The sequence below is a fragment of the Belonocnema kinseyi genome, chromosome 3 (genome assembly GCF_010883055.1).
Source record: "Belonocnema kinseyi isolate 2016_QV_RU_SX_M_011 chromosome 3, B_treatae_v1, whole genome shotgun sequence".
Classification (NCBI taxonomy): Eukaryota; Metazoa; Arthropoda; class Insecta; order Hymenoptera; family Cynipidae; genus Belonocnema; species Belonocnema kinseyi.
This window is the reverse complement of record NC_046659.1, coordinates 101,290,993-101,299,461: the sequence shown is the minus strand read 5'-3', so window position 1 is coordinate 101,299,461 and position 8,469 is coordinate 101,290,993. Positions and strand designations below refer to the sequence as shown.

At 26.1% G+C, this 8,469-nt stretch overlaps 1 protein-coding gene across 4 annotated transcripts in view; it reads left to right on the top strand.

Annotated features, from left to right (window-relative positions):
- LOC117169199 overlaps positions 1 to 8,469 on the top strand; it is a 74,158-nt gene that overhangs the window by 14,510 nt on the left and 51,179 nt on the right. For 2 of the 4 annotated variants that reach the window (XM_033355441.1, XM_033355436.1), the window contains exon 1: positions 1,590 to 1,669. The exons of 1 other annotated variant lie outside the window; for it this stretch is intronic. The gene's annotated coding sequence lies outside the window, so the exon portion shown is untranslated. Of the gene's footprint in view, positions 1 to 1,589; positions 1,670 to 8,469 lie in introns of those variants that run through there. One more of the 4 variants, XM_033355439.1, reaches the window with a different exon arrangement.

Sequence of the window (8,469 nt, the reverse complement as noted above, 5' to 3'; positions counted from 1 at the left end):
GGGGTGGGTCCCAGTCAAAGTGATGTTACATGTATATAAACATTTTATAATTTTATAATTTTTTAGAATTTAGTAAAATTTCAGATGATGAATGTTTTTGGTAGAAAATTAGTAGTTTAAAAATTCGTCTTTTTGGTAGTAAATTACTCTTTTTGTTTAGAAATTTTCTTTTTTTTAGTAGACAATTCAACTGTTTGGTTCAAAATTTTCGAATTTGGTTAAAATCTCATCTTTTTCATAATATATTAATCTTTTTGTTTAAAACTTTATGGTTTTGGTTGAAAATTGAACTTTCTGGTTGAGAATTCATAAATTTGGTTAAAAATTCGTCTTTTTTGGTATTGAATTAATATTTCTGTTTCAAAATTCATATTTTTTGTTGAATCTTCAACTTTTTGGTTGAGAACTCTTGAATTTGATTAAAAATTCCTCTTTTTTAGTAGTAAATTAATCTTTTTGTATAAAAATTCTTCTTTTTTAGTTGAAAATTCAACTTTTTTGGTAAGAATTTTTGAACTTTGTTAAAAGTTTGTCTTTTTTTGGTAGTAAATTAATCTTTTTGTTTAAAAATTCATATTTTTCAGTTGAAGGTTCAACTTTTCGGTTTATAATACTTGAACTTTGTTAAAACTCGGTTTTTTCGGCAGAAAATTAATATTTTTGTTTAAAAATTCATCTTTTTGGTTAAAAATTTCACAACTAGTTTTTAAAGTTGTACTACTTTCTTTAAAATGCATTTTCCTGTTAAAAAATAATCTAGTTTAGTTGAAAATTCAACTTTTGGTCTGAAAATTCTTGCAATTTGTTGAAAATTCTTATTTTTTGTTTTAAAATAAACTTTTTATCAAAATTTCATACGTTTGATTTGATAATTTAACAGATTTTTATAGAAAATTCATTATTTTGTCATGAAAGTTCAATAATTGAGTAAAAAAAATCAACTATCTGGTGGAGGATTCATTTTGTTTTTTTTTGATAAAATTATTATTTTTAATTATAAGTTTAACTGTTCCATTTTTGATTATTCTGAAAATCACATTTTTATTTTTAATGTTGATTTTTTATCGAAGTTTATAATTCAACATACACGTAGAAAATATAAGCATATTGGCAACTTGACTCGCTATATACACACAAAAATCAGTATAAACGTAAAATTGGGTTTCATCTTCACATGGAGTAGGGAGGAGGTTGATGAGGTAATTTATAGATGATCCCTAATAAATTGTCAAACTGACAGTTGAACAATGTGCATGCTAAAATTTAAAGATTATTATAAATAATGATGAAAAACACCCCAAAATTGATAACGTAGTTTCTGGATAACCTCGGACGATTAAAAAGAGATGACGAGTGGGAAGGGTGGGGGGGGGGGGGGGTCAAAAATAGCCCAAAATTCGTAACGTATTTTATATAGGGTCCCTACAAACCAATCCGAGCCTGAGGTACCCCCATATTATCATACACAAAGAACCGAAACAAAATTATTCATGTGTATTTGATTCTGGTCCCACATAGTGTGGAGGAGAGCCAGCGTCGTGGGCCGCTTGAAAGAAGCGGGACTTTCAGTTTCTTTTGGGGTCCCGCGAGTGCAAGACCGCGCAACAAGCGCAATATTTTACGCGTGAAAGTTTCACTCGTTTTGTCTCAGCATCCAGCAGATTCGCAGGTACTTGGTTTTTGTCCGATGGCCAAGATCATTTTATTGTGTGTGAATGTGTCTGGAAGTCACGATCGAGTCATTCAGTGAAACTAAGTGCAACTGCAGTGCATTTTCGTGATTTATAATTTATGGCTCTCTATCTAAAGGTCATAAGGAAATTATTAGCATACAATAAAAAGGAAGCTGACGTTTCACTAGAAAAATTCGGAAACAAATTACAGTTTATATTACCTAAAATTTCATTTCCACACCATTTCTTTATTACGTAATATTACTATCTCTCGAATTAAGAAATTATCACTTCGATTAAAGAATTCTTAGGACTCAATCCATTTCAAGTAAGGCAGGGTTTTATACTTCAGGTTACAAAATCTCTCGGACACGAAATATGTTTCTTTTTAAATGATATTAGTCGACACGTGTTAAATTTTGACTTCATTGTGATATTTATTATTTTCTTATTGATTTTCTCAAAAAACTCAGCCTTAAATTTTATTTCATTCTTTTTTTGAATTTGCTGTTTTATAAGGAAGATATCTTTTAAGTTTGATGCTGGTTGAATCACTTTTGTGGCCGGGATAATTTTTTTTCTTACAATTAAATTTTCTCGGAATCAATGACGGATACTTTAGCTGAAGATTCATTATTTCAGTGGAGAGTTTATCACTTTAGTTGAAAATTTAACCCATTTATTGAACATTCGTTTTCTTGGCTGAAAATTCTTCTTTTTTTTTTAATTGAAAATTTCATTCTTCCATTTTTTGATAATAACTTATCTTTTTTAGTTGACAATTCATTAAATTAATGGAAAATCTGACTGTTATTCTGAACATTCGTTGTTTTTTCAAATTGAAAAATTAATTTTTTGAACTTAAAATGTAACTATATTCCATTTCTGGCTGAATATTGATGCTTTTTAGCTGATAATTAATGTTTTCTGTAGAAAATGGATCTTTTTGGCTTGAAAATTTAACAATAAAAAAAAGACATCCATTATAGTTAAAAATGCAACTAGTTCAGTTGAAGATTCATAATTTCAGTTGAAAATTTAACACCTTGGGGTTAAAAGCTATCTAACTTGTTGAAAATTTAATTTTTTGGATAAAAATTATTTTCTTTTCTTATTGGAAATTTACTGTTTCCATTTTTTGTCGATCATTTATCTTTTTAAATTAAAAATTTAATAAGTGGATGGGAAATCGAACTATTATGCTGAATATTCTTTTTTTTAAATAGAAAATTCAACTTTTTAACCTAAAAATGTAACTATATTCTTCTTCTGGTTGAATATTCATATTTTTTTAGTTTATAATTCTTATTTTCTGTAGAAAAATGATGATTTTGGCTTGAAAATTTAAGGATTTTTTATAATGTGTCATCCGCATTAGTTTCAAATTAAACTATTTAGTTGAAAATTAACTTTTGGGTTAAAAGTGTACTTTCTTGTTGAGGAATTCATATTTTCTGTTTAAAAATTTGGCTTTTTTACTTCAAAATTCAACAGTTTATTAAAATTTTCTTTCATACATTACAGAAAAACGTTTTTTGTTTGATGATTCTTCATTTCGTTATAAAAAATAACTTGTTAATTTTTGTAGCAAATTTCACTATTTTGTTAGGCATTAATTATGTTACTTTGTAAAAACATGATGTTTTTTCTATTGAAGATTCATGATTTTAGTTAAAAATTTATTTAGCGTTTCAAATTTTCATTTCATTTATCATTTTATTTTAAAGTGCTGGATTAATTAGTTGAATTTTTACTTATTCAAAGTTCTAGAGAACACTTACACTTTTACATATTTATGATACAAAACTTCGTCTTGAAATACACATTAGGAAATAATATTCTTTTGCATGTATTTGAATCTTCTTTAGAATTTTCTACTTTCACATGAAGATTCATCTTGAATTTCAGAGTAGGGCCTTTTTTGCCCCATTGTTCCCAGTTCTACTTTTTAGTAGTTCCAAGACCAATGAAGAACTTTCCTAATTTCTTTTACTGAAATCAATTTTTAATATAGTTAGGTATCATTTTTGCTCGACACCTTTCATTAATTAATTTGTTCTATAATCTGCAGCAGCCATGCTGAATTCATAATGATGTGTTTACGTATCCCATAATCGATGCAACGACTTATTGCAAAGAGCCTGGGGCCCGCCCATATGTTATTCGATGTTTTTTTTCAACTCATTTATCAAATAAATTGATTAAATAACCTTTTTTTAATTTCGAAATTTGATTTCCAAACTGCAAAAAAGTGAGATTTATGTGCATTTTGAAGTATTTTTGATTAAATATTCAACTAATTGGATAAAAGTTGAACTAAATTTGTTAAAACTTAATTTTTTTGTTGAAGATTCATCTCTTTGGTTGAAAATTTAACTGTAATTAAACTATAAATTTAACTCTATTGTTGGAAATTCATTTCTTCAACTCAGAACTTAACTATTCCATTTTTGTTCAAAATCTATCTTTTTTGAATTAAAATTCAACGAGTTGGTGGAAAATTCATATAATTTGTATAAAAGTCGTACTTTTTTATCAAGAATTACTTTCTTCAGCTGAAAATTTAACTATTCTATTTTTTATTGAAACTTGAATTTTCCTGTGATTTAGAAAATTCATCTGTTTAGGTTGTGGGGTCAAAGATTTTGTGAAAAAGTCGTCTTTTTAGTTCGATTCAACTTTTTTGGATTTCAAATTAATTTTTTTTTCTTTGAAATATCAGCTATTACATTCTTCGTTGAGAACTCAAATATTTTTTAATTCACCGATTTGTTTGAAAATTTGTTCTTGTTTGGGCAACACTTTTTTTTACTGAAAATTCTATTATTCCACTTTTTGTACAAAATTCATAAAAATTCACACAAAAATTCGTTATTCGAAAATTCAACTATTTGTTAGAAGATTCATGTATTTTGTCGAAAAGTCGTCTTTTTCTTACAAACTTAATCTAATTTGTTGAAAAATCATCCGTTTTGGTTAAGGATGTAACTATTTATTCGCAAATTTAATCATTTGGTAGAAAATTAATTTCTTTGTCGAAAAATCATGTTTTTCTGTTGAAAATTCAAATTGTTGGTTTGAAAATCCAACAGTTCTGCAGTCTTTTTGGTTTCTTTTGGTAAAGAAGAATGGAAATCACTTTTATATTTCAGACCACAGGCTCTTTTCCTGGTTTTCAGACATTCTTTTCTCGTGCTCTATTTTCAAACAACTTTACCCTTTTCTCCTTTTTTTCGTTTCTTTTGCTTAAATTCGACTTAAATTAGTAGAACCCAACAAGACATTTAAAAAATATTTTTGGTTGATATTTTATGTAAATTGAACCAACTGATTAAAAGTTTAACTATTTCGTCGAAAATTAATTTATCTATGGTCGAGAATCAGTTTGTTCAACTGAAAATTTAACTATTTCAAATTTGATTCAAAATTCATATTTTCTAGTTAAAAATTACTCTGTTTCGTTCGAGGATCCAACTATTTGTTGTTAAAAATAGAACTTTTTTTGTTACAAAAGCAACTACATTCTTTAAGCTTACACGACTATTGAAAATTTTTTTTTTCAAATTCATCATTTTGTTTGAAAATTCAAGAATTTTAGCAAAATTTAAACTATTTTGTTGAAAAGCATTTTTTATTGTCAATTAAATATTTTAACTGAAAATGTAACTTCCATATTTGGTTCGAAATTGATATTTTATAGTTGAAAATTTAACTTTTTGGCTAAAAATTCCACCTGTTTGGTTGAGAATTAATCTTTTTTGGTTGAGGATTCAACTATTTTGTAAAAAATTGGTCTTTTTGGTTAAAAGATCATAATTTTAAGTCCAAATTTCCGGGTTGAAAGTTTAAATTTTTGTATAAAATCTGTCTTTTTGAATTTAAAAATTTAAGAATTTATTGTAAAATTAAACTATTTGGTTGAAAATTAATATTTTTGGTTGAACAATTAACTGGTTTGTAGACGAATCGTCTTTTTGGCTTAAAAATTCAACACTTCTTTTGAAGATTTATGTATTTTGTTGAAAATTGATGTATTTGATTTGTTTTGTTGAAAATTCATTTTTTTTTGTGAAACAAATATCTTCTTGGTGCAAAATTGATCTTTTTGGTTTATACTTGAAAACTTTGGTTAAAAATTGTACTAAAGAGTTAAAAAATGTAATTAATTGATTAAAAACCTAACTAGTTTGTTCAACAGTCACCCTTTTTTTAAATCAAAAATTCAACTACTTGGTTGAATGTTGTACTACTTTGTTAAAGATTCATTTCTTTGGTTGAATATTCATAATTTTATTTAAAAATTTAACTATTTTATTGAAAAAGTTTTTTTTTTTTGGCTGATTTGTCGAAAATAGTTCGAAATTCGTAACGTACTTTATTTGAACTGCCCCTAACAACGCAGTTGATGTTAGCTAAATATGAAAAAATGAAAACTTAAAAATTTTTCAATTCTATAAATTTATGTTATAAATAAGTTTTAAAAATATTGAATTTTATGATAGGTATCAACGTAAAAAAATCCGATTTGCATCTTCTTTGCTGGGATGTAATAGATTTATATTTAGATTTTTTAATATTATAAGCTTTCAAATTTTGAATCAGTGAAAATCCACTGAAATTCAAGTCGTGTATTGGTTTCTCAATAAAAAGTGAGCTGACTGACAGTTCAGTAAGAGATTCTCAGTAAAGTAGCACTCAGTAAGTGTCCTTTTATTTTTATACAGTGGCATTGTTGTTTATAAAAATTAAAAAGTAGAATTTCTAACCATAATAATTAGTTATTTCAAATCTTAAGTCTTTGCACGTAACCTTTATTGTTAGATGAAAAGAAACACTTTCTAAATTTCGCTGTCCCATGGATCTTACCGCTTTAGGCTATAATGTATAGCCCACTTAGTTAATTTAAGATTCGTTTTCGAATTAATATATTCAGGGAAAGTACTTTTATATTGATAGGATTGGCTTGTGGCTCCCCTCTTTCTATTTAATTAAGAAGCACTTTAATTAGATTTTAGTTTTATTTATGAATACGGAAGACACAATAATAATTTCTCGAAACAAGAAACAGTTTCTTTATTATGAAAATATTGATTGGTCCATATTCGTATTCTTGATTCAATGTTATTATTTTTCCTGCTATGCATGATTCGTACGTGCCTGGGGTAATAATAATTATATATAAATTTTAATATAAAATATGTGCAGTTTTTAATTCTTTTGGAATCCAGAACATTTTAATAACAATTCATGACCTAATGGTGCAAGGAAATTTTACGAGACACGCTTTAAACTTCGAACGTGATTTATCTGGCGTAATATTTTATTGAGTGCAATATCTATGGGTCTAAAGACTTTAAAGCTTGTAACTTAATAACTGGGTATGAAAATTTTATTCTCATTCGTCATTTAGATTGTCGTAATTCAAAATATTGTGGGCTTATGTAATTATATGTAATATTCAGAATTTTATTGGCTTTAAAGTGTTTTGTCAATCACCTTACAATCTTTTTGCAATCAGTTGCAATTACTCGGACTCATTGGCTTTCAGATAATTCTTAATCTTGCTTCAAAAATAACCAAATTTTACATTGAAATTGGTACTTGACAACATTTGATTGCTCATGTATTAAACATTTAAAAACATATTTTCAAATTTTTTGATAATTTCAAGCGTATTTAATTCTATTTAAAATGACATCTTAACGATTGAAATAGTAATTAGTAAATATTAGGTAACAGTACATTTTAAATGCAATAAATTTAGAAATTTGACATTATTCCATTTGGCATGATTCCAATTAAACTTCTACAACTTCATGTTATTAAAAATTTGTAGACATTAAAATTATTCACTATAAACGATCTAAGTTTGAAGTCTTCAAATGTGGAATGAAAATTGAAAGACTTGTGTGAATATCGTCAAAGACGATTTTTAAATTTCCTGGTTTTTAAATAAAATGTTCCAAGTAAATATTTTAAGTAATTTTTAAATTATTTAACCTTTAATGCATCCAAATATACAGTTTATAATTTTGAAGAACTCAATTTAGAAATTGTTTACTTTTTTAGGATGCAAACTTCAATTCAACTATATTTAAATTTGATGAGCTTCAACTTTCTTGCTTTTTTAAATATTCTAATTTTTCAAATTTATTCCAAATAAACTTTCATATTCGAATTTAATTATTTCTCGAATTTTTGTAATGCCGTAAACCAAAAATTTGAGAAATCAAATTCGTAGAAAAAAATAATATTCCTCTTTAACGTCCAATATTTAAATAAATGTCATTATAAAATTCTGAGTATTTACAAAAGCAAAATTATAATTTTTTAAAATATGAAATCATTTAATTTTTAGGTCTTCTGCATTTTCAATCTAAAGCGTTAAGATATTGATAAAACTCTGTTGCTTTATACTTAAAAATCATTTAATTTTTAACTAAAATTTGGAAATTCTTTCTGTTTTTGAAATTTTAGCTTTAAATTGTTTACATCAGAAAATTTTCAAACAATCTTTCACGCACCAATTTTCTCTTCATTCTCTGTATAAAATCATAGACTGGATATCATTTAATTGTTCACTTTTCAACCCATCATTTTTTGTTCATAGTGAAAGTTTAAAATGCTTCAACTTTAAACCTTTTGATTTTGATAAATTTTGGATATTTCAAATAGCAAATAATTTAATGTAAATTACAAAAAGCTTTTGACAAGGTAGATAGAAGTAAACTTTGGGAAATTCTGAAAGAGTATGGAGTCAATGGATGGATCCTACAAGCTATAAAAACAATATACA